This window comes from Strix uralensis, chromosome 24 (assembly GCF_047716275.1).
Source record: "Strix uralensis isolate ZFMK-TIS-50842 chromosome 24, bStrUra1, whole genome shotgun sequence".
NCBI classification, from domain to species: domain Eukaryota; kingdom Metazoa; phylum Chordata; class Aves; order Strigiformes; family Strigidae; genus Strix; species Strix uralensis.
In genome coordinates, this window is record NC_133995.1 from 795,161 (window position 1) to 821,494 (window position 26,334).

Consider the following 26,334-nt stretch of genomic DNA (forward strand, 5'->3'; position numbering starts at 1 on the left):
AGAAAGCACAGAGCCCCAGATTTTATGTTGTCCTGGAGAGCTTGCAGAGCACTGGGGAAAAGCAGGCAGAGAATTCCCTGCTAGCACCTTCTCTGTGCCTGGGAAACAGAAGTCTTCACATTGCTTCGCAGAATCGCTTTTGTGCAGAAAACAGTAACACTTGTTCAGAACGAAAGAAAGCACAGAGCCCCAGATTTTATGTTGTCCTGGAGAGCTTGCAGAGCACTGGGGAAAAGCAGGCAGAGAATTTCCTGCTAGCACCTTCTCTGTGCCTGGGAAGCAGAAGTGTTCACATTGCTTCGCAGAATCGCTTTTGTGCAGAAAACAGTAACACTTGTTCAGAACAAAAGAAAGCACAGAGCCCCAGATTTTATGTTGTCCTGGAGAGCTTGCAGAGCACTGGGGAAAAGCAGGCAGAGAATTCCCTGCTAGCACCTTCTCTGTGCCTGGGAAGCAGAAGTGTTCACATTGCTTCGCAGAATCGCTTTTGTGCAGAAAACAGTAACACTTGTTCAGAACGAAAGAAAGCACAGAGCCCCAGATTTTATGTTGTCCTGGAGAGCTTGCAGAGCACTGGGGAAAAGCAGGCAGAGAATTCCCTGCTAGCACCTTCTCTGTGCCTGGGAAGCAGAAGTGTTCACATTGCTTCGCAGAATCGCTTTTGTGCAGAAAACAGTAACACTTGTTCAGAACGAAAGAAAGCACAGAGCCCCAGATTTTATGTTGTCCTGGAGAGCTTGCAGAGCACTGGGGAAAAGCAGGCAGAGAATTCCCTGCTAGCACCTTCTCTGTGCCTGGGAAACAGAAGTGTTCCCATTGCTTCGCAGAATCGCTTTTGTGCAGAAAACAGTAACACTTGTTCAGAACGAAAGAAAGCACAGAGCCCCAGATTTTATGTTGTCCTGGAGAGCTTGCAGAGCACTGGGGAAAAGCAGGCAGAGAATTCCCTGCTAGCACCTTCTCTGTGCCTGGGAAACAGAAGTGTTCCCATTGCTTCGCAGAATCGCTTTTGTGCAGAAAACAGTAACACTTGTTCAGAACAAAAGAAAGCACAGAGCCCCAGATTTGCTGTTGTCCTGGAGAGCTTGCAGAGCACTGGGGAAAAGCAGGCAGAGAATTCCCTGCTAGCACCTTCTCTGTGCCTGGGAAGCAGAAGTGTTCACATTGCTTCGCAGAATCGCTTTTGTGCAGAAAACAGTAACACTTGTTCAGAACGAAAGAAAGCACAGAGCCCCAGATTAGCTGTTGTCCTAGAGAGCTTGCAGAGCACTGGGGAAAGGCAGGCAGAGAATTCCCTGCTAGCACCTTCTTTGTGCCTGTTCACATTGCTTCGCAGAATCGCTTTTGTGCAGAAAACAGTAACACTTGTTCAGACGAAAAAAAGCACAGAGCCCCAGATTTTATGTTGTCCTGGAGAGCTTGCAGAGCAGTGGGGAAAAGCAGGCAGAGAATTCCCTGCTAGCACCTTCTCTGTGCCTGGGAAGCAGAAGTGTTCCCATTGCTTCGCAGAATCGCTTTTGTGCAGAAAACAGTAACACTTGTTCAGAACGAAAGAAAGCAGAGAGCCCCAGATTTTATGTTGTCATGGAGAGCTTGCAGAGCACTGGGGAAAAGCAGGCAGAGAATTCCCTGCTAGCACCTTCTCTGTGCCTGGGAAACAGAAGTGTTCCCATTGCTTCGCAGAATCGCTTTTGTGCAGAAAACAGTAACACTTGTTCAGAACGAAAGAAAGCACAGAGCCCCAGATTTTATGTTGTCCTGGAGAGCTTGCAGAGCACTGGGGAAAAGCAGGCAGAGAATTCCCTGCTAGCACCTTCTCTGTGCCTGGGAAACAGAAGTGTTCCCATTGCTTCGCAGAATCGCTTTTGTGCAGAAAACAGTAACACTTGTTCAGAACGAAAGAAAGCACAGAGCCCCAGATTTTATGTTGTCCTGGAGAGCTTGCAGAGCACTGGGGAAAAGCAGGCAGAGAATTTCCTGCTAGCACCTTCTCTGTGCCTGGGAAGCAGAAGTGTTCACATTGCTTCGCAGAATCGCTTTTGTGCAGAAAACAGTAACACTTGTTCAGAACGAAAGAAAGCACAGAGCCCCAGATTTTATGTTGTCCTGGAGAGCTTGCAGAGCACTGGGGAAAAGCAGGCAGAGAATTCCCTGCTAGCACCTTCTCTGTGCCTGGGAAACAGAAGTGTTCCCATTGCTTCGCAGAATCGCTTTTGTGCAGAAAACAGTAACACTTGTTCAGACGAAAGAAAGCACAGAGCCCCAGATTTGCTGTTGTCCTGGAGAGCTTGCAGAGCACTGGGGAAAAGCAGGCAGAGAATTCCCTGCTAGCACCTTCTCTGTGCCTGGGAAGCAGAAGTGTTCACATTGCTTCGCAGAATCGCTTTTGTGCAGAAAACAGTAACACTTGTTCAGAACGAAAGAAAGCACAGAGCCCCAGATTTTATGTTGTCCTGGAGAGCTTGCAGAGCACTGGGGAAAAGCAGGCAGAGAATTCCCTGCTAGCACCTTCTCTGTGCCTGGGAAACAGAAGTGTTCCCATTGCTTCGCAGAATCGCTTTTGTGCAGAAAACAGTAACACTTGTTCAGAACGAAAGAAAGCACAGAGCCCCAGATTTTATGTTGTCCTGGAGAGCTTGCAGAGCACTGGGGAAAAGCAGGCAGAGAATTCCCTGCTAGCACCTTCTCTGTGCCTGGGAAGCAGAAGTGTTCACATTGCTTCGCAGAATCGCTTTTGTGCAGAAAAGAGTAACACTTGTTCAGAACGAAAGAAAGCACAGAGCCCCAGATTTTATGTTGTCCTGGAGAGCTTGCAGAGCACTGGGGAAAAGCAGGCAGAGAATTCCCTGCTAGCACCTTCTCTGTGCCTGGGAAGCAGAAGTGTTCCCATTGCTTCGCAGAATCGCTTTTGTGCAGAAAACAGTAACACTTGTTCAGAACGAAAGAAAGCACAGAGCCCCAGATTTTATGTTGTCCTGGAGAGCTTGCAGAGCACTGGGGAAAAGCAGGCAGAGAATTCCCTGCTAGCACCTTCTCTGTGCCTGGGAAACAGAAGTCTTCACATTGCTTCGCAGAATCGCTTTTGTGCAGAAAACAGTAACACTTGTTCAGAACGAAAGAAAGCACAGAGCCCCAGATTTGCTGTTGTCCTAGAGAGCTTGCAGAGCACTGGGGAAAGGCAGGCAGAGAATTCCCTGCTAGCACCTTCTCTGTGCCTGTTCACATTGCTTCGCAGAATCGCTTTTGTGCAGAAAACAGTAACACTTGTTCAGACGAAAAAAAGCACAGAGCCCCAGATTTTATGTTGTCCTGGAGAGCTTGCAGAGCACTGGGGAAAAGCAGGCAGAGAATTCCCTGCTAGCACCTTCTCTGTGCCTGGGAAGCAGAAGTGTTCACATTGCTTCGCAGAATCGCTTTTGTGCAGAAAACAGTAACACTTGTTCAGAACGAAAGAAAGCACAGAGCCCCAGATTTTATGTTGTCCTGGAGAGCTTGCAGAGCACTGGGGAAAAGCAGGCAGAGAATTCCCTGCTATCACCTTCTCTGTGCCTGGGAAACAGAAGTGTTCACATTGCTTCGCAGAATCGCTTTTGTGCAGAAAACAGTAACACTTGTTCAGAACGAAAGAACGCACAGAGCCCCAGATTTTATGTTGTCCTGGAGAGCTTGCAGAGCACTGGGGAAAAGCAGGCAGAGAATTCCCTGCTAGCACCTTCTCTGTGCCTGGGAAACAGAAGTGTTCCCATTGCTTCGCAGAATCGCTTTTGTGCAGAAAACAATAACACTTGTTCAGAACGAAAGAAAGCACAGAGCCCCAGATTTTATGTTGTCCTGGAGAGCTTGCAGAGCACTGGGGAAAAGCAGGCAGAGAATTTCCTGCTAGCACCTTCTCTGTGCCTGGGAAGCAGAGGTGTTCACATTGCTTTGCAGAATCGCTTTTGTGCAGAAAACAGTAACACTTGTTCAGAACAAAACAAAGCACAGAGCCTCAGATTTTATGTTGTCCTGGAGAGCTTGCAGAGCACTGGGGAAAAGCAGGCAGAGAATTCCCTGCTAGCACCTTCTCTGTGCCTGGGAAGCAGAAGTGTTCCCATTGCTTTGCAGAATCGCTTTTGTGCAGAAAACAGTAACACTTGTTCAGAACGAAAGAAAGCACAGAGCCCCAGATTTTATGTTGTCCTGGAGAGCTTGCAGAGCACTGGGGAAAAGCAGGCAGAGAATTCCCTGCTAGCACCTTCTCTGTGCCTGGGAAACAGAAGTGTTCCCATTGCTTCGCAGAATCGCTTTTGTGCAGAAAACAGTAACACTTGTTCAGAACGAAAGAAAGCACAGAGCCCCAGATTTTATGTTGTCCTGGAGAGCTTGCAGAGCACTGGGGAAAAGCAGGCAGAGAATTCCCTGCTAGCACCTTCTCTGTGCCTGGGAAACAGAAGTGTTCCCATTGCTTCGCAGAATCGCTTTTGTGCAGAAAACAGTAACACTTGTTCAGAACGAAAGAAAGCACAGAGCCCCAGATTTTATGTTGTCCTGGAGAGCTTGCAGAGCACTGGGGAAAAGCAGGCAGAGAATTCCCTGCTAGCACCTTCTCTGTGCCTGGGAAACAGAAGTGTTCCCATTGCTTCGCAGAATCGCTTTTGTGCAGAAAACAGTAACACTTGTTCAGAACGAAAGAAAGCACAGAGCCCCAGATTTTATGTTGTCCTGGAGAGCTTGCAGAGCACTGGGGAAAAGCAGGCAGAGAATTCCCTGCTAGCACCTTCTCTGTGCCTGGGAAACAGAAGTGTTCCCATTGCTTCGCAGAATCGCTTTTGTGCAGAAAACAGTAACACTTGTTCAGAACGAAAGAAAGCACAGAGCCCCAGATTTTATGTTGTCCTGGAGAGCTTGCAGAGCACTGGGGAAAAGCAGGCAGAGAATTCCCTGCTAGCACCTTCTCTGTGCCTGGGAAGCAGAAGTGTTCACATTGCTTCGCAGAATCGCTTTTGTGCAGAAAAGAGTAACACTTGTTCAGAACGAAAGAAAGCACAGAGCCCCAGATTTTATGTTGTCCTGGAGAGCTTGCAGAGCACTGGGGAAAAGCAGGCAGAGAATTCCCTGCTAGCACCTTCTCTGTGCCTGGGAAGCAGAAGTGTTCACATTGCTTCGCAGAATCGCTTTTGTGCAGAAAACAGTAACACTTGTTCAGAACGAAAGAAAGCACAGAGCCCCAGATTTTATGTTGTCCTGGAGAGCTTGCAGAGCACTGGGGAAAAGCAGGCAGAGAATTCCCTGCTAGCACCTTCTCTGTGCCTGGGAAGCAGAAGTGTTCACATTGCTTCGCAGAATCGCTTTTGTGCAGAAAACAGTAACACTTGTTCAGAACGAAAGAAAGCACAGAGCCCCAGATTTTATGTTGTCCTGGAGAGCTTGCAGAGCACTGGGGAAAAGCAGGCAGAGAATTCCCTGCTAGCACCTTCTCTGTGCCTGGGAAGCAGAAGTGTTCACATTGCTTTGCAGAATCGCTTTTGTGCAGAAAACAGTAACACTTGTTCAGAACGAAAGAAAGCACAGAGCCCCAGATTTTATGTTGTCCTGGAGACCTTGCAGAGCACTGGGGAAAAGCAGGCAGAGAATTCCCTGCTAGCACCTTCTCTGTGCCTGGGAAACAGAAGTCTTCACATTGCTTGGCAGAATCGCTTTTGTGCAGAAAACAGTAACACTTGTTCAGAACGAAAGAAAGCACAGAGCCCCAGATTTTATGTTGTCCTGGAGAGCTTGCAGAGCACTGGGGAAAAGCAGGCAGAGAATTTCCTGCTAGCACCTTCTCTGTGCCTGGGAAGCAGAAGTCTTCACATTGCTTCGCAGAATCGCTTTTGTGCAGAAAACATTAACACTTGTTCAGAACGAAAGAAAGCACAGAGCCCCAGATTTTATGTTGTCCTGGAGAGCTTGCAGAGCACTGGGGAAAAGCAGGCAGAGAAATCCCTGCTAGCACCTTCTCTGTGCCTGGGAAACAGAAGTGTTCCCATTGCTTCGCAGAATCGCTTTTGTGCAGAAAACAGTAACAATTGTTCAGAACGAAAGAAAGCACAGAGCCCCAGATTTGCTGTTGTCCTAGAGAGCTTGCAGAGCACTGGGGAAAGGCAGGCAGAGAATTCCCTGCTAGCACCTTCTTTGTGCCTGTTCACATTGCTTCGCAGAATCGCTTTTGTGCAGAAAACAGTAACACTTGTTCAGACGAAAAAAAGCACAGAGCCCCAGATTTTATGTTGTCCTGGAGAGCTTGCAGAGCACTGGGGAAAAGCAGGCAGAGAATTCCCTGCTAGCACCTTCTCTGTGCCTGGGAAGCAGAAGTGTTCCCATTGCTTCGCAGAATCGCTTTTGTGCAGAAAACAGTAACACTTGTTCAGAACGAAAGAAAGCACAGAGCCCCAGATTTTATGTTGTCCTGGAGAGCTTGCAGAGCACTGGGGAAAAGCAGGCAGAGAATTCCCTGCTAGCACCTTCTCTGTGCCTGGGAAACAGAAGTGTTCCCATTGCTTCGCAGAATCGCTTTTGTGCAGAAAACAGTAACACTTGTTCAGAACGAAAGAAAGCACAGAGCCCCAGATTTTATGTTGTCCTGGAGAGCTTGCAGAGCACTGGGGAAAAGCAGGCAGAGAATTCCCTGCTAGCACCTTCTCTGTGCCTGGGAAGCAGAAGTGTTCCCATTGCTTCGCAGAATCGCTTTTGTGCAGAAAACAGTAACACTTGTTCAGAACGAAAGAAAGCACAGAGCCCCAGATTTTATGTTGTCCTGGAGAGCTTGCAGAGCACTGGGGAAAAGCAGGCAGAGAATTCCCTGCTAGCACCTTCTCTGTGCCTGGGAAGCAGAAGTGTTCACATTGCTTCGCAGAATCGCTTTTGTGCAGAAAACAGTAACACTTGTTCAGAACGAAAGAAAGCACAGAGCCCCAGATTTTATGTTGTCCTGGAGAGCTTGCAGAGCACTGGGGAAAAGCAGGCAGAGAATTCCCTGCTAGCACCTTCTCTGTGCCTGGGAAGCAGAAGTCTTCACATTGCTTCGCAGAATCGCTTTTGTGCAGAAAACAGTAACACTTGTTCAGAACAAAACAAAGCACAGAGCCCCAGATTTTATGTTGTCCTGGAGAGCTTGCAGAGCACTGGGGAAAAGCAGGCAGAGAATTCCCTGCTAGCACCTTCTCTGTGCCTGGGAAGCAGAAGTGTTCCCATTGCTTTGCAGAATCGCTTTTGTGCAGAAAACAGTAACACTTGTTCAGAACGAAAGAAAGCACAGAGCCCCAGATTTTATGTTGTCCTGGAGAGCTTGCAGAGCACTGGGGAAAAGCAGGCAGAGAATTCCCTGCTAGCACCTTCTCTGTGCCTGGGAAACAGAAGTGTTCCCATTGCTTCGCAGAATCGCTTTTGTGCAGAAAACAGTAACACTTGTTCAGAACGAAAGAAAGCACAGAGCCCCAGATTTTATGTTGTCCTGGAGAGCTTGCAGAGCACTGGGGAAAAGCAGGCAGAGAATTCCCTGCTAGCACCTTCTCTGTGCCTGGGAAACAGAAGTGTTCCCATTGCTTCGCAGAATCGCTTTTGTGCAGAAAACAGTAACACTTGTTCAGAACGAAAGAAAGCACAGAGCCCCAGATTAGCTGTTGTCCTAGAGAGCTTGCAGAGCACTGGGGAAAGGCAGGCAGAGAATTCCCTGCTAGCACCTTCTTTGTGCCTGTTCACATTGCTTCGCAGAATCGCTTTTGTGCAGAAAACAGTAACACTTGTTCAGACGAAAAAAAGCACAGAGCCCCAGATTTTATGTTGTCCTGGAGAGCTTGCAGAGCACTGGGGAAAAGCAGGCAGAGAATTCCCTGCTAGCACCTTCTCTGTGCCTGGGAAGCAGAAGTCTTCACATTGCTTCGCAGAATCGCTTTTGTGCAGAAAACAGTAACACTTGTTCAGAACGAAAGAAAGCACAGAGCCCCAGATTTTATGTTGTCATGGAGAGCTTGCAGAGCACTGGGGAAAAGCAGGCAGAGAATTCCCTGCTAGCACCTTCTCTGTGCCTGGGAAACAGAAGTGTTCCCATTGCTTCGCAGAATCGCTTTTGTGCAGAAAACAGTAACACTTGTTCAGAACGAAAGAAAGCACAGAGCCCCAGATTTTATGTTGTCCTGGAGAGCTTGCAGAGCACTGGGGAAAAGCAGGCAGAGAATTCCCTGCTAGCACCTTCTCTGTGCCTGGGAAACAGAAGTGTTCCCATTGCTTCGCAGAATCGCTTTTGTGCAGAAAACAGTAACACTTGTTCAGAACGAAAGAAAGCACAGAGCCCCAGATTTTATGTTGTCCTGGAGAGCTTGCAGAGCACTGGGGAAAAGCAGGCAGAGAATTTCCTGCTAGCACCTTCTCTGTGCCTGGGAAGCAGAAGTGTTCACATTGCTTCGCAGAATCGCTTTTGTGCAGAAAACAGTAACACTTGTTCAGAACGAAAGAAAGCACAGAGCCCCAGATTTTATGTTGTCCTGGAGAGCTTGCAGAGCACTGGGGAAAAGCAGGCAGAGAATTCCCTGCTAGCACCTTCTCTGTGCCTGGGAAACAGAAGTGTTCCCATTGCTTCGCAGAATCGCTTTTGTGCAGAAAACAGTAACACTTGTTCAGAACGAAAGAAAGCACAGAGCCCCAGATTTTATGTTGTCCTGGAGAGCTTGCAGAGCACTGGGGAAAAGCAGGCAGAGAATTCCCTGCTAGCACCTTCTTTGTGCCTGTTCACATTGCTTCGCAGAATCGCTTTTGTGCAGAAAACAGTAACACTTGTTCAGACGAAAAAAAGCACAGAGCCCCAGATTTTATGTTGTCCTGGAGAGCTTGCAGAGCACTGGGGAAAAGCAGGCAGAGAATTCCCTGCTAGCACCTTCTCTGTGCCTGGGAAGCAGAAGTCTTCACATTGCTTCGCAGAATCGCTTTTGTGCAGAAAACAGTAACACTTGTTCAGAACGAAAGAAAGCACAGAGCCCCAGATTTTATGTTGTCCTGGAGAGCTTGCAGAGCACTGGGGAAAAGCAGGCAGAGAATTCCCTGCTAGCACCTTCTCTGTGCCTGGGAAGCAGAAGTGTTCACATTGCTTCGCAGAATCGCTTTTGTGCAGAAAACACTAACACTTGTTCAGAACGAAAGAAAGCACAGAGCCCCAGATTTTATGTTGTCCTGGAGAGCTTGCAGAGCACTGGGGAAAAGCAGGCAGAGAATTCCCTGCTAGCACCTTCTCTGTGCCTGGGAAGCAGAAGTGTTCCCATTGCTTCGCAGAATCGCTTTTGTGCAGAAAACAGTAACACTTGTTCAGAACGAAAGAAAGCACAGAGCCCCAGATTTTATGTTGTCCTGGAGAGCTTGCAGAGCACTGGGGAAAAGCAGGCAGAGAATTCCCTGCTAGCACCTTCTCTGTGCCTGGGAAGCAGAAGTGTTCCCATTGCTTCGCAGAATCGCTTTTGTGCAGAAAACAGTAACACTTGTTCAGAACAAAAGAAAGCACAGAGCCCCAGATTTTATGTTGTCCTGGAGAGCTTGCAGAGCACTGGGGAAAAGCAGGCAGAGAATTCCCTGCTAGCACCTTCTCTGTGCCTGGGAAGCAGAAGTGTTCACATTGCTTGGCAGAATCGCTTTTGTGCAGAAAACAGTAACACTTGTTCAGAACGAAAGAAAGCACAGAGCCCCAGATTTTATGTTGTCCTGGAGAGCTTGCAGAGCACTGGGGAAAAGCAGGCAGAGAATTCCCTGCTAGCACCTTCTCTGTGCCTGGGAAACAGAAGTGTTCCCATTGCTTCGCAGAATCGCTTTTGTGCAGAAAACAGTAACACTTGTTCAGAACAAAAGAAAGCACAGAGCCCCAGATTTTATGTTGTCCTGGAGAGCTTGCAGAGCACTGGGGAAAGGCAGGCAGAGAATTCCCTGCTAGCACCTTCTTTGTGCCTGTTCACATTGCTTCGCAGAATCGCTTTTGTGCAGAAAACAGTAACACTTGTTCAGACGAAAAAAAGCACAGAGCCCCAGATTTTATGTTGTCCTGGAGAGCTTGCAGAGCACTGGGGAAAAGCAGGCAGAGAATTCCCTGCTAGCACCTTCTCTGTGCCTGGGAAACAGAAGTGTTCCCATTGCTTCGCAGAATCGCTTTTGTGCAGAAAACAGTAACACTTGTTCAGAACGAAAGAAAGCACAGAGCCCCAGATTTTATGTTGTCCTGGAGAGCTTGCAGAGCACTGGGGAAAAGCAGGCAGAGAATTCCCTGCTAGCACCTTCTCTGTGCCTGGGAAACAGAAGTGTTCCCATTGCTTCGCAGAATCGCTTTTGTGCAGAAAACAGTAACAATTGTTCAGAACGAAAGAAAGCACAGAGCCCCAGATTTGCTGTTGTCCTAGAGAGCTTGCAGAGCACTGGGGAAAGGCAGGCAGAGAATTCCCTGCTAGCACCTTCTCTGTGCCTGGGAAGCAGAAGTGTTCACATTGCTTCGCAGAATCGCTTTTGTGCAGAAAACAGTAACACTTGTTCAGAACGAAAGAAAGCACAGAGCCCCAGATTTTATGTTGTCCTGGAGAGCTTGCAGAGCACTGGGGAAAAGCAGGCAGAGAATTCCCTGCTAGCACCTTCTCTGTGCCTGGGAAGCAGAAGTGTTCACATTGCTTCGCAGAATCGCTTTTGTGCAGAAAACAGTAACACTTGTTCAGAACGAAAGAAAGCACAGAGCCCCAGATTTTATGTTGTCCTGGAGAGCTTGCAGAGCACTGGGGAAAAGCAGGCAGAGAATTCCCTGCTAGCACCTTCTCTGTGCCTGGGAAGCAGAAGTGTTCACATTGCTTTGCAGAATCGCTTTTGTGCAGAAAACAGTAACACTTGTTCAGAACGAAAGAAAGCACAGAGCCCCAGATTTTATGTTGTCCTGGAGAGCTTGCAGAGCACTGGGGAAAAGCAGGCAGAGAATTCCCTGCTAGCACCTTCTCTGTGCCTGGGAAACAGAAGTCTTCACATTGCTTCGCAGAATCGCTTTTGTGCAGAAAACAGTAACACTTGTTCAGAACGAAAGAAAGCACAGAGCCCCAGATTTGCTGTTGTCCTGGAGAGCTTGCAGAGCACTGGGGAAAAGCAGGCAGAGAATTTCCTGCTAGCACCTTCTCTGTGCCTGGGAAGCAGAAGTGTTCACATTGCTTCGCAGAATCGCTTTTGTGCAGAAAACAGTAACACTTGTTCAGAACAAAAGAAAGCACAGAGCCCCAGATTTTATGTTGTCCTGGAGAGCTTGCAGAGCACTGGGGAAAAGCAGGCAGAGAATTCCCTGCTAGCACCTTCTCTGTGCCTGGGAAGCAGAAGTCTTCACATTGCTTCGCAGAATCGCTTTTGTGCAGAAAACATTAACACTTGTTCAGAACGAAAGAAAGCACAGAGCCCCAGATTTTATGTTGTCATGGAGAGCTTGCAGAGCACTGGGGAAAAGCAGGCAGAGAATTCCCTGCTAGCACCTTCTCTGTGCCTGGGAAACAGAAGTGTTCCCATTGCTTCGCAGAATCGCTTTTGTGCAGAAAACAGTAACAATTGTTCAGAACGAAAGAAAGCACAGAGCCCCAGATTTGCTGTTGTCCTAGAGAGCTTGCAGAGCACTGGGGAAAGGCAGGCAGAGAATTCCCTGCTAGCACCTTCTTTGTGCCTGTTCACATTGCTTCGCAGAATCGCTTTTGTGCAGAAAACAGTAACACTTGTTCAGACGAAAAAAAGCACAGAGCCCCAGATTTTATGTTGTCCTGGAGAGCTTGCAGAGCACTGGGGAAAAGCAGGCAGAGAATTCCCTGCTAGCACCTTCTCTGTGCCTGGGAAGCAGAAGTGTTCACATTGCTTCGCAGAATCGCTTTTGTGCAGAAAAGAGTAACACTTGTTCAGAACGAAAGAAAGCACAGAGCCCCAGATTTTATGTTGTCCTGGAGAGCTTGCAGAGCACTGGGGAAAAGCAGGCAGAGAATTCCCTGCTAGCACCTTCTCTGTGCCTGGGAAGCAGAAGTCTTCACATTGCTTCGCAGAATCGCTTTTGTGCAGAAAACAGTAACACTTGTTCAGAACGAAAGAAAGCACAGAGCCCCAGATTTTATGTTGTCCTGGAGAGCTTGCAGAGCACTGGGGAAAAGCAGGCAGAGAATTCCCTGCTAGCACCTTCTCTGTGCCTGGGAAACAGAAGTGTTCCCATTGCTTCGCAGAATCGCTTTTGTGCAGAAAACAGTAACACTTGTTCAGAACGAAAGAAAGCACAGAGCCCCAGATTTGCTGTTGTCCTAGAGAGCTTGCAGAGCACTGGGGAAAGGCAGGCAGAGAATTCCCTGCTAGCACCTTCTCTGTGCCTGTTCACATTGCTTCGCAGAATCGCTTTTGTGCAGAAAACAGTAACACTTGTTCAGACGAAAAAAAGCACAGAGCCCCAGATTTTATGTTGTCCTGGAGAGCTTGCAGAGCACTGGGGAAAAGCAGGCAGAGAATTCCCTGCTAGCACCTTCTCTGTGCCTGGGAAGCAGAAGTGTTCACATTGCTTCGCAGAATCGCTTTTGTGCAGAAAAGAGTAACACTTGTTCAGAACGAAAGAAAGCACAGAGCCCCAGATTTTATGTTGTCCTGGAGAGCTTGCAGAGCACTGGGGAAAAGCAGGCAGAGAATTCCCTGCTAGCACCTTCTCTGTGCCTGGGAAGCAGAAGTCTTCACATTGCTTCGCAGAATCGCTTTTGTGCAGAAAACAGTAACACTTGTTCAGAACGAAAGAAAGCACAGAGCCCCAGATTTTATGTTGTCCTGGAGAGCTTGCAGAGCACTGGGGAAAAGCAGGCAGAGAATTCCCTGCTAGCACCTTCTCTGTGCCTGGGAAACAGAAGTGTTCCCATTGCTTCGCAGAATCGCTTTTGTGCAGAAAACAGTAACACTTGTTCAGAACGAAAGAAAGCACAGAGCCCCAGATTTGCTGTTGTCCTAGAGAGCTTGCAGAGCACTGGGGAAAGGCAGGCAGAGAATTCCCTGCTAGCACCTTCTCTGTGCCTGTTCACATTGCTTCGCAGAATCGCTTTTGTGCAGAAAACAGTAACACTTGTTCAGACGAAAAAAAGCACAGAGCCCCAGATTTTATGTTGTCCTGGAGAGCTTGCAGAGCACTGGGGAAAAGCAGGCAGAGAATTCCCTGCTAGCACCTTCTCTGTGCCTGGGAAGCAGAAGTGTTCACATTGCTTCGCAGAATCGCTTTTGTGCAGAAAACAGTAACACTTGTTCAGAACGAAAGAAAGCACAGAGCCCCAGATTTTATGTTGTCCTGGAGAGCTTGCAGAGCACTGGGGAAAAGCAGGCAGAGAATTCCCTGCTATCACCTTCTCTGTGCCTGGGAAACAGAAGTGTTCACATTGCTTCGCAGAATCGCTTTTGTGCAGAAAACAGTAACACTTGTTCAGAACGAAAGAACGCACAGAGCCCCAGCTTTTATGTTGTCCTGGAGAGCTTGCAGAGCACTGGGGAAAAGCAGGCAGAGAATTCCCTGCTAGCACCTTCTCTGTGCCTGGGAAACAGAAGTGTTCCCATTGCTTCGCAGAATCGCTTTTGTGCAGAAAACAGTAACACTTGTTCAGAACGAAAGAAAGCACAGAGCCCCAGATTTTATGTTGTCCTGGAGAGCTTGCAGAGCACTGGGGAAAAGCAGGCAGAGAATTTCCTGCTAGCACCTTCTCTGTGCCTGGGAAGCAGAGGTGTTCACATTGCTTTGCAGAATCGCTTTTGTGCAGAAAACAGTAACACTTGTTCAGAACAAAACAAAGCACAGAGCCCCAGATTTTATGTTGTCCTGGAGAGCTTGCAGAGCACTGGGGAAAAGCAGGCAGAGAATTCCCTGCTAGCACCTTCTCTGTGCCTGGGAAGCAGAAGTGTTCCCATTGCTTTGCAGAATCGCTTTTGTGCAGAAAACAGTAACACTTGTTCAGAACGAAAGAAAGCACAGAGCCCCAGATTTTATGTTGTCCTGGAGAGCTTGCAGAGCACTGGGGAAAAGCAGGCAGAGAATTCCCTGCTAGCACCTTCTCTGTGCCTGGGAAACAGAAGTGTTCCCATTGCTTCGCAGAATCGCTTTTGTGCAGAAAACAGTAACACTTGTTCAGAACGAAAGAAAGCACAGAGCCCCAGATTTTATGTTGTCCTGGAGAGCTTGCAGAGCACTGGGGAAAAGCAGGCAGAGAATTCCCTGCTAGCACCTTCTCTGTGCCTGGGAAACAGAAGTGTTCCCATTGCTTCGCAGAATCGCTTTTGTGCAGAAAACAGTAACACTTGTTCAGAACGAAAGAAAGCACAGAGCCCCAGATTTTATGTTGTCCTGGAGAGCTTGCAGAGCACTGGGGAAAAGCAGGCAGAGAATTCCCTGCTAGCACCTTCTCTGTGCCTGGGAAACAGAAGTGTTCCCATTGCTTCGCAGAATCGCTTTTGTGCAGAAAACAGTAACACTTGTTCAGAACGAAAGAAAGCACAGAGCCCCAGATTTTATGTTGTCCTGGAGAGCTTGCAGAGCACTGGGGAAAAGCAGGCAGAGAATTCCCTGCTAGCACCTTCTCTGTGCCTGGGAAACAGAAGTGTTCCCATTGCTTCGCAGAATCGCTTTTGTGCAGAAAACAGTAACACTTGTTCAGAACGAAAGAAAGCACAGAGCCCCAGATTTTATGTTGTCCTGGAGAGCTTGCAGAGCACTGGGGAAAAGCAGACAGAGAATTCCCTGCTAGCACCTTCTCTGTGCCTGGGAAGCAGAAGTGTTCACATTGCTTCGCAGAATCGCTTTTGTGCAGAAAACAGTAACACTTGTTCAGAACGAAAGAAAGCACAGAGCCCCAGATTTTATGTTGTCCTGGAGAGCTTGCAGAGCACTGGGGAAAAGCAGGCAGAGAATTCCCTGCTAGCACCTTCTCTGTGCCTGGGAAGCAGAAGTGTTCACATTGCTTCGCAGCATCGCTTTTGTGCAGAAAACAGTAACACTTGTTCAGAACGAAAGAAAGCACAGAGCCCCAGATTTTATGTTGTCCTGGAGAGCTTGCACAGCACTGGGGAAAAGCAGGCAGAGAATTCCCTGCTAGCACCTTCTCTGTGCCTGGGAAGCAGAAGTGTTCACATTGCTTTGCAGAATCGCTTTTGTGCAGAAAACACTAACACTTGTTCAGAACGAAAGAAAGCACAGAGCCCCAGATTTTATGTTGTCCTGGAGAGCTTGCAGAGCACTGGGGAAAAGCAGGCAGAGAATTCCCTGCTAGCACCTTCTCTGTGCCTGGGAAACAGAAGTCTTCACATTGCTTCGCAGAATCGCTTTTGTGCAGAAAACAGTAACACTTGTTCAGAACGAAAGAAAGCACAGAGCCCCAGATTTTATGTTGTCCTGGAGAGCTTGCAGAGCACTGGGGAAAAGCAGGCAGAGAATTTCCTGCTAGCACCTTCTCTGTGCCTGGGAAGCAGAAGTGTTCACATTGCTTCGCAGAATCGCTTTTGTGCAGAAAACAGTAACACTTGTTCAGAACAAAAGAAAGCACAGAGCCCCAGATTTTATGTTGTCCTGGAGAGCTTGCAGAGCACTGGGGAAAAGCAGGCAGAGAATTCCCTGCTAGCACCTTCTCTGTGCCTGGGAAGCAGAAGTCTTCACATTGCTTCGCAGAATCGCTTTTGTGCAGAAAACATTAACACTTGTTCAGAACGAAAGAAAGCACAGAGCCCCAGATTTTATGTTGTCCTGGAGAGCTTGCAGAGCACTGGGGAAAAGCAGGCAGAGAATTCCCTGCTAGCACCTTCTCTGTGCCTGGGAAACAGAAGTGTTCCCATTGCTTCGCAGAATCGCTTTTGTGCAGAAAACAGTAACAATTGTTCAGAACGAAAGAAAGCACAGAGCCCCAGATTTGCTGTTGTCCTAGAGAGCTTGCAGAGCACTGGGGAAAGGCAGGCAGAGAATTCCCTGCTAGCACCTTCTTTGTGCCTGTTCACATTGCTTCGCAGAATCGCTTTTGTGCAGAAAACAGTAACACTTGTTCAGACGAAAAAAAGCACAGAGCCCCAGATTTTATGTTGTCCTGGAGAGCTTGCAGAGCACTGGGGAAAAGCAGGCAGAGAATTCCCTGCTAGCACCTTCTCTGTGCCTGGGAAGCAGAAGTGTTCCCATTGCTTCGCAGAATCGCTTTTGTGCAGAAAACAGTAACACTTGTTCAGAACGAAAGAAAGCACAGAGCCCCAGATTTTATGTTGTCCTGGAGAGCTTGCAGAGCACTGGGGAAAAGCAGGCAGAGAATTCCCTGCTATCACCTTCTCTGTGCCTGGGAAGCAGAAGTGTTCACATTGCTTCGCAGAATCGCTTTTGTGCAGAAAACAGTAACACTTGTTCAGAACGAAAGAAAGCACAGAGCCCCAGATTTTATGTTGTCCTGGAGAGCTTGCAGAGCACTGGGGAAAAGCAGGCAGAGAATTCCCTGCTAGCACCTTCTCTGTGCCTGGGAAGCAGAAGTGTTCACATTGCTTCGCAGAATCGCTTTTGTGCAGAAAACAGTAACACTTGTTCAGAACGAAAGAAAGCACAGAGCCCCAGATTTTATGTTGTCCTGGAGAGCTTGCAGAGCACTGGGGAAAAGCAGGCAGAGAATTCCCTGCTAGCACCTTCTCTGTGCCTGGGAAACAGAAGTGTTCCCATTGCTTCGCAGAATCGCTTTTGTGCAGAAAACAGTAACACTTGTTCAGAACGAAAGAAAGCACAGAGCCCCAGATTTTATGTTGTCCTGGAGAGCTTGCAGAGCACTGGGGAAAAGCAGGCAGAGAATTCCCTGCTAGCACCTTCTCTGTGCCTGGGAAGCAGAAGTGTTCACATTGCTTCGCAGAATCGCTTTTGTGCAGAAAACATTAACACTTGTTCAGAACGAAAGAAAGCACAGAGCCCCAGATTTTATGTTGTCCTGGAGAGCTTGCAGAGCACTGGGGAAAAGCAGGCAGAGAATTCCCTGCTAGCACCTTCTCTGTGCCTGGGAAACAGAAGTGTTCCCATTGCTTCGCAGAATCGCTTTTGTGCAGAAAACAGTAACAATTGTTCAGAACGAAAGAAAGCACAGAGCCCCAGATTTGCTGTTGTCCTAGAGAGCTTGCAGAGCACTGGGGAAAGGCAGGCAGAGAATTCCCTGCTAGCACCTTCTTTGTGCCTGTTCACATTGCTTCGCAGAATCGCTTTTGTGCAGAAAACAGTAACACTTGTTCAGACGAAAAAAAGCACAGAGCCCCAGATTTTATGTTGTCCTGGAGAGCTTGCAGAGCACTGGGGAAAAGCAGGCAGAGAATTCCCTGCTAGCACCTTCTCTGTGCCTGGGAAGCAGAAGTGTTCCCATTGCTTCGCAGAATCGCTTTTGTGCAGAAAACAGTAACACTTGTTCAGAACGAAAGAAAGCACAGAGCCCCAGATTTTATGTTGTCCTGGAGAGCTTGCAGAGCACTGGGGAAAAGCAGGCAGAGAATTCCCTGCTAGCACCTTCTCTGTGCCTGGGAAGCAGAAGTGTTCACATTGCTTGGCAGAATCGCTTTTGTGCAGAAAACAGTAACACTTGTTCAGAACGAAAGAAAGCACAGAGCCCCAGATTTTATGTTGTCCTGGAGAGCTTGCAGAGCACTGGGGAAAAGCAGGCAGAGAATTCCCTGCTATCACCTTCTCTGTGCCTGGGAAGCAGAAGTGTTCACATTGCTTCGCAGAATCGCTTTTGTGCAGAAAACAGTAACACTTGTTCAGAACGAAAGAAAGCACAGAGCCCCAGATTTTATGTTGTCCTGGAGAGCTTGCAGAGCACTGGGGAAAAGCAGGCAGAGAATTCCCTGCTAGCACCTTCTCTGTGCCTGGGAAGCAGAAGTCTTCACATTGCTTCGCAGAATCGCTTTTGTGCAGAAAACAGTAACACTTGTTCAGAACGAAAGAAAGCACAGAGCCCCAGATTTTATGTTGTCCTGGAGAGCTTGCAGAGCACTGGGGAAAAGCAGGCAGAGAATTCCCTGCTAGCACCTTCTCTGTGCCTGGGAAACAGAAGTGTTCCCATTGCTTCGCAGAATCGCTTTTGTGCAGAAAACAGTAACACTTGTTCAGAACGAAAGAAAGCACAGAGCCCCAGATTTGCTGTTGTCCTGGAGAGCTTGCAGAGCACTGGGGAAAAGCAGGCAGAGAATTCCCTGCTAGCACCTTCTCTGTGCCTGGGAAGCAGAAGTGTTCACATTGCTTCGCAGAATCGCTTTTGTGCAGAAAACATTAACACTTGTTCAGAACGAAAGAAAGCACAGAGCCCCAGATTTTATGTTGTCCTGGAGAGCTTGCAGAGCACTGGGGAAAAGCAGGCAGAGAATTCCCTGCTAGCACCTTCTCTGTGCCTGGGAAACAGAAGTGTTCCCATTGCTTCGCAGAATCGCTTTTGTGCAGAAAACAGTAACAATTGTTCAGAACGAAAGAAAGCACAGAGCCCCAGATTTGCTGTTGTCCTAGAGAGCTTGCAGAGCACTGGGGAAAGGCAGGCAGAGAATTCCCTGCTAGCACCTTCTTTGTGCCTGTTCACATTGCTTCGCAGAATCGCTTTTGTGCAGAAAACAGTAACACTTGTTCAGACGAAAAAAAGCACAGAGCCCCAGATTTTATGTTGTCCTGGAGAGCTTGCAGAGCACTGGGGAAAAGCAGGCAGAGAATTCCCTGCTAGCACCTTCTCTGTGCCTGGGAAGCAGAAGTGTTCCCATTGCTTCGCAGAATCGCTTTTGTGCAGAAAACAGTAACACTTGTTCAGAACGAAAGAAAGCACAGAGCCCCAGATTTTATGTTGTCCTGGAGAGCTTGCAGAGCACTGGGGAAAAGCAGGCAGAGAATTCCCTGCTAGCACCTTCTCTGTGCCTGGGTAGCAGAAGTGTTCACATTGCTTGGCAGAATCGCTTTTGTGCAGAAAACAGTAACACTTGTTCAGAACGAAAGAAAGCACAGAGCCCCAGATTTTATGTTGTCCTGGAGAGCTTGCAGAGCACTGGGGAAAAGCAGGCAGAGAATTCCCTGCTAGCACCTTCTCTGTGCCTGGGAAACAGAAGTGTTCCCATTGCTTCGCAGAATCGCTTTTGTGCAGAAAACAGTAACACTTGTTCAGAACAAAAGAAAGCACAGAGCCCCAGATTTTATGTTGTCCTGGAGAGCTTGCAGAGCACTGGGGAAAGGCAGGCAGAGAATTCCCTGCTAGCACCTTCTTTGTGCCTGTTCACATTGCTTCGCAGAATCGCTTTTGTGCAGAAAACAGTAACACTTGTTCAGACGAAAAAAAGCACAGAGCCCCAGATTTTATGTTGTCCTGGAGAGCTTGCAGAGCACTGGGGAAAAGCAGGCAGAGAATTCCCTGCTAGCACCTTCTCTGTGCCTGGGAAACAGAAGTGTTCCCATTGCTTCGCAGAATCGCTTTTGTGCAGAAAACTGTAACAATTGTTCAGAACGAAAGAAAGCACAGAGCCCCAGATTTGCTGTTGTCCTAGAGAGCTTGCAGAGCACTGGGGAAAGGCAGGCAGAGAATTCCCTGCTAGCACCTTCTCTGTGCCTGGGAAGCAGAAGTGTTCACATTGCTTCGCAGAATCGCTTTTGTGCAGAAAACAGTAACACTTGTTCAGAACGAAAGAAAGCACAGAGCCCCAGATTTTATGTTGTCCTGGAGAGCTTGCAGAGCACTGGGGAAAAGCAGGCAGAGAATTCCCTGCTAGCACCTTCTCTGTGCCTGGGAAGCAGAAGTGTTCACATTGCTTCGCAGAATCGCTTTTGTGCAGAAAACAGTAACACTTGTTCAGAACGAAAGAAAGCACAGAGCCCCAGATTTTATGTTGTCCTGGAGAGCTTGCAGAGCACTGGGGAAAAGCAGGCAGAGAATTCCCTGCTAGCACCTTCTCTGTGCCTGGGAAGCAGAAGTGTTCACATTGCTTTGCAGAATCGCTTTTGTGCAGAAAACAGTAACACTTGTTCAGAACGAAAGAAAGCACAGAGCCCCAGATTTTATGTTGTCCTGGAGAGCTTGCAGAGCACTGGGGAAAAGCAGGCAGAGAATTCCCTGCTAGCACCTTCTCTGTGCCTGGGAAACAGAAGTCTTCACATTGCTTCGCAGAATCGCTTTTGTGCAGAAAACAGTAACACTTGTTCAGAACGAAAGAAAGCACAGAGCCCCAGATTTGCTGTTGTCCTGGAGAGCTTGCAGAGCACTGGGGAAAAGCAGGCAGAGAATTTCCTGCTAGCACCTTCTCTGTGCCTGGGAAGCAGAAGTGTTCACATTGCTTCGCAGAATCGCTTTTGTGCAGAAAACAGTAACACTTGTTCAGAACAAAAGAAAGCACAGAGCCCCAGATTTTATGTTGTCCTGGAGAGCTTGCAGAGCACTGGGGAAAAGCAGGCAGAGAATTCCCTGCTAGCACCTTCTCTGTGCCTGGGAAGCAGAAGTCTTCACATTGCTTCGCAGAATCGCTTTTGTGCAGAAAACATTAACACTTGTTCAGAACGAAAGAAAGCACAGAGCCCCAGATTTTATGTTGTCATGGAGAGCTTGCAGAGCACTGGGGAAAAGCAGGCAGAGAATTCCCTGCTAGCACCTTCTCTGTGCCTGGGAAACAGAAGTGTTCCCATTGCTTCGCAGAATCGCTTTTGTGCAGAAAACAGTAACAATTGTTCAGAACGAAAGAAAGCACAGAGCCCCAGATTTGCTGTTGTCCTAGAGAGCTTGCAGAGCACTGGGGAAAGGCAGGCAGAGAATTCCCTGCTAGCACCTTCTTTGTGCCTGTTCACATTGCTTCGCAGAATCGCTTTTGTGCAGAAAACAGTAACACTTGTTCAGACGAAAAAAAGCACAGAGCCCCAGATTTTATGTTGTCCTGGAGAGCTTGCAGAGCACTGGGGAAAAGCAGGCAGAGAATTCCCTGCTAGCACCTTCTCTGTGCCTGGGAAGCAGAAGTGTTCACATTGCTTCGCAGAATCGCTTTTGTGCAGAAAAGAGTAACACTTGTTCAGAACGAAAGAAAGCACAGAGCCCCAGATTTTATGTTGTCCTGGAGAGCTTGCAGAGCACTGGGGAAAAGCAGGCAGAGAATTCCCTGCTAGCACCTTCTCTGTGCCTGGGAAGCAGAAGTCTTCACATTGCTTCGCAGAATCGCTTTTGTGCAGAAAACAGTAACACTTGTTCAGAACGAAAGAAAGCACAGAGCCCCAGATTTTATGTTGTCCTGGAGAGCTTGCAGAGCACTGGGGAAAAGCAGGCAGAGAATTCCCTGCTAGCACCTTCTCTGTGCCTGGGAAACAGAAGTGTTCCCATTGCTTCGCAGAATCGCTTTTGTGCAGAAAACAGTAACACTTGTTCAGAACGAAAGAAAGCACAGAGCCCCAGATTTGCTGTTGTCCTAGAGAGCTTGCAGAGCACTGGGGAAAGGCAGGCAGAGAATTCCCTGCTAGCACCTTCTTTGTGCCTGTTCACATTGCTTCGCAGAATCGCTTTTGTGCAGAAAACAGTAACACTTGTTCAGACGAAAAAAAGCACAGAGCCCCAGATTTTATGTTGTCCTGGAGAGCTTGCAGAGCACTGGGGAAAAGCAGGCAGAGAATTCCCTGCTAGCACCTTCTCTGTGCCTGGGAAGCAGAAGTGTTCCCATTGCTTCGCAGAATCGCTTTTGTGCAGAAAACAGTAACACTTGTTCAGAACGAAAGAAAGCACAGAGCCCCAGATTTTATGTTGTCCTGGAGAGCTTGCAGAGCACTGGGGAAAAGCAGGCAGAGAATTCCCTGCTAGCACCTTCTCTGTGCCTGGGAAGCAGAAGTGTTCACATTGCTTCGCAGAATCGCTTTTGTGCAGAAAAGAGTAACACTTGTTCAGAACGAAAGAAAGCACAGAGCCCCAGATTTTATGTTGTCCTGGAGAGCTTGCAGAGCACTGGGGAAAAGCAGGCAGAGAATTCCCTGCTAGCACCTTCTCTGTGCCTGGGAAGCAGAAGTCTTCACATTGCTTCGCAGAATCGCTTTTGTGCAGAAAACAGTAACACTTGTTCAGAACGAAAGAAAGCACAGAGCCCCAGATTTTATGTTGTCCTGGAGAGCTTGCAGAGCACTGGGGAAAAGCAGGCAGAGAATTCCCTGCTAGCACCTTCTCTGTGCCTGGGAAACAGAAGTGTTCCCATTGCTTCGCAGAATCGCTTTTGTGCAGAAAACAGTAACAATTGTTCAGAACGAAAGAAAGCACAGAGCCCCAGATTTGCTGTTGTCCTAGAGAGCTTGCAGAGCACTGGGGAAAGGCAGGCAGAGAATTCCCTGCTAGCACCTTCTTTGTGCCTGTTCACATTGCTTCGCAGAATCGCTTTTGTGCAGAAAACAGTAACACTTGTTCAGACGAAAAAAAGCACAGAGCCCCAGATTTTATGTTGTCCTGGAGAGCTTGCAGAGCACTGGGGAAAAGCAGGCAGAGAATTCCCTGCTAGCACCTTCTCTGTGCCTGGGAAGCAGAAGTGTTCCCATTGCTTCGCAGAATCGCTTTTGTGCAGAAAACAGTAACACTTGTTCAGAACGAAAGAAAGCACAGAGCCCCAGATTTTATGTTGTCCTGGAGAGCTTGCAGAGCACTGGGGAAAAGCAGGCAGAGAATTCCCTGCTAGCACCTTCTCTGTGCCTGGGAAGCAGAAGTGTTCACATTGCTTGGCAGAATCGCTTTTGTGCAGAAAACAGTAACACTTGTTCAGAACGAAAGAAAGCACAGAGCCCCAGATTTTATGTTGTCCTGGAGAGCTTGCAGAGCACTGGGGAAAAGCAGGCAGAGAATTCCCTGCTAGCACCTTCTCTGTGCCTGGGAAACAGAAGTGTTCCCATTGCTTCGCAGAATCGCTTTTGTGCAGAAAACAGTAACACTTGTTCAGAACAAAAGAAAGCACAGAGCCCCAGATTTTATGTTGTCCTGGAGAGCTTGCAGAGCACTGGGGAAAGGCAGGCAGAGAATTCCCTGCTAGCACCTTCTTTGTGCCTGTTCACATTGCTTCGCAGAATCGCTTTTGTGCAGAAAACAGTAACACTTGTTCAGACGAAAAAAAGCACAGAGCCCCAGATTTTATGTTGTCCTGGAGAGCTTGCAGAGCACTGGGGAAAAGCAGGCAGAGAATTCCCTGCTAGCACCTTCTCTGTGCCTGGGAAACAGAAGTGTTCCCATTGCTTCGCAGAATCGCTTTTGTGCAGAAAACAGTAACAATTGTTCAGAACGAAAGAAAGCACAGAGCCCCAGATTTGCTGTTGTCCTAGAGAGCTTGCAGAGCACTGGGGAAAGGCAGGCAGAGAATTCCCTGCTAGCACCTTCTCTGTGCCTGGGAAGCAGAAGTGTTCACATTGCTTCGCAGAATCGCTTTTGTGCAGAAAACAGTAACACTTGTTCAGAACGAAAGAAAGCACAGAGCCCCAGATTTTATGTTGTCCTGGAGAGCTTGCAGAGCACTGGGGAAAAGCAGGCAGAGAATTCCCTGCTAGCACCTTCTCTGTGCCTGGGAAGCAGAAGTGTTCACATTGCTTCGCAGAATCGCTTTTGTGCAGAAAACAGTAACACTTGTTCAGAACGAAAGAAAGCACAGAGCCCCAGATTTTATGTTGTCCTGGAGAGCTTGCAGAGCACTGGGGAAAAGCAGGCAGAGAATTCCCTGCTAGCACCTTCTCTGTGCCTGGGAAGCAGAAGTGTTCACATTGCTTTGCAGAATCGCTTTTGTGCAGAAAACAGTAACACTTGTTCAGAACGAAAGAAAGCACAGAGCCCCAGATTTTATGTTGTCCTGGAGAGCTTGCAGAGCACTGGGGAAAAGCAGGCAGAGAATTCCCTGCTAGCACCTTCTCTGTGCCTGGGAAACAGAAGTCTTCACATTGCTTCGCAGAATCGCTTTTGTGCAGAAAACAGTAACACTTGTTCAGAACGAAAGAAAGCACAGAGCCCCAGATTTGCTGTTGTCCTGGAGAGCTTGCAGAGCACTGGGGAAAAGCAGGCAGAGAATTTCCTGCTAGCACCTTCTCTGTGCCTGGGAAGCAGAAGTGTTCACATTGCTTCGCAGAATCGCTTTTGTGCAGAAAACAGTAACACTTGTTCAGAACAAAAGAAAGCACAGAGCCCCAGATTTTATGTTGTCCTGGAGAGCTTGCAGAGCACTGGGGAAAAGCAGGCAGAGAATTCCCTGCTAGCACCTTCTCTGTGCCTGGGAAGCAGAAGTCTTCACATTGCTTCGCAGAATCGCTTTTGTGCAGAAAACATTAACACTTGTTCAGAACGAAAGAAAGCACAGAGCCCCAGATTTTATGTTGTCATGGAGAGCTTGCAGAGCACTGGGGAAAAGCAGGCAGAGAATTCCCTGCTAGCACCTTCTCTGTGCCTGGGAAACAGAAGTGTTCCCATTGCTTCGCAGAATCGCTTTTGTGCAGAAAACAGTAACAATTGTTCAGAACGAAAGAAAGCACAGAGCCCCAGATTTGCTGTTGTCCTAGAGAGCTTGCAGAGCACTGGGGAAAGGCAGGCAGAGAATTCCCTGCTAGCACCTTCTTTGTGCCTGTTCACATTGCTTCGCAGAATCGCTTTTGTGCAGAAAACAGTAACACTTGTTCAGACGAAAAAAAGCACAGAGCCCCAGATTTTATGTTGTCCTGGAGAGCTTGCAGAGCACTGGGGAAAAGCAGGCAGAGAATTCCCTGCTAGCACCTTCTCTGTGCCTGGGAAGCAGAAGTGTTCACATTGCTTCGCAGAATCGCTTTTGTGCAGAAAAGAGTAACACTTGTTCAGAACGAAAGAAAGCACAGAGCCCCAGATTTTATGTTGTCCTGGAGAGCTTGCAGAGCACTGGGGAAAAGCAGGCAGAGAATTCCCTGCTAGCACCTTCTCTGTGCCTGGGAAGCAGAAGTCTTCACATTGCTTCGCAGAATCGCTTTTGTGCAGAAAACAGTAACACTTGTTCAGAACGAAAGAAAGCACAGAGCCCCAGATTTTATGTTGTCCTGGAGAGCTTGCAGAGCACTGGGGAAAAGCAGGCAGAGAATTCCCTGCTAGCACCTTCTCTGTGCCTGGGAAACAGAAGTGTTCCCATTGCTTCGCAGAATCGCTTTTGTGCAGAAAACAGTAACACTTGTTCAGAACGAAAGAAAGCACAGAGCCCCAGATTTGCTGTTGTCCTAGAGAGCTTGCAGAGCACTGGGGAAAGGCAGGCAGAGAATTCCCTGCTAGCACCTTCTCTGTGCCTGTTCACATTGCTTCGCAGAATCGCTTTTGTGCAGAAAACAGTAACACTTGTTCAGACGAAAAAAAGCACAGAGCCCCAGATTTTATGTTGTCCTGGAGAGCTTGCAGAGCACTGGGGAAAAGCAGGCAGAGAATTCCCTGCTAGCACCTTCTCTGTGCCTGGGAAGCAGAAGTGTTCACATTGCTTCGCAGAATCGCTTTTGTGCAGAAAAGAGTAACACTTGTTCAGAACGAAAGAAAGCACAGAGCCCCAGATTTTATGTTGTCCTGGAGAGCTTGCAGAGCACTGGGGAAAAGCAGGCAGAGAATTCCCTGCTAGCACCTTCTCTGTGCCTGGGAAGCAGAAGTCTTCACATTGCTTCGCAGAATCGCTTTTGTGCAGAAAACAGTAACACTTGTTCAGAACGAAAGAAAGCACAGAGCCCCAGATTTTATGTTGTCCTGGAGAGCTTGCAGAGCACTGGGGAAAAGCAGGCAGAGAATTCCCTGCTAGCACCTTCTCTGTGCCTGGGAAACAGAAGTGTTCCCATTGCTTCGCAGAATCGCTTTTGTGCAGAAAACAGTAACACTTGTTCAGAACGAAAGAAAGCACAGAGCCCCAGATTTGCTGTTGTCCTAGAGAGCTTGCAGAGCACTGGGGAAAGGCAGGCAGAGAATTCCCTGCTAGCACCTTCTCTGTGCCTGTTCACATTGCTTCGCAGAATCGCTTTTGTGCAGAAAACAGTAACACTTGTTCAGACGAAAAAAAGCACAGAGCCCCAGATTTTATGTTGTCCTGGAGAGCTTGCAGAGCACTGGGGAAAAGCAGGCAGAGAATTCCCTGCTAGCACCTTCTCTGTGCCTGGGAAGCAGAAGTGTTCACATTGCTTCGCAGAATCGCTTTTGTGCAGAAAACAGTAACACTTGTTCAGAACGAAAGAAAGCACAGAGCCCCAGATTTTATGTTGTCCTGGAGAGCTTGCAGAGCACTGGGGAAAAGCAGGCAGAGAATTCCCTGCTATCACCTTCTCTGTGCCTGGGAAACAGAAGTGTTCACATTGCTTCGCAGAATCGCTTTTGTGCAGAAAACAGTAACACTTGTTCA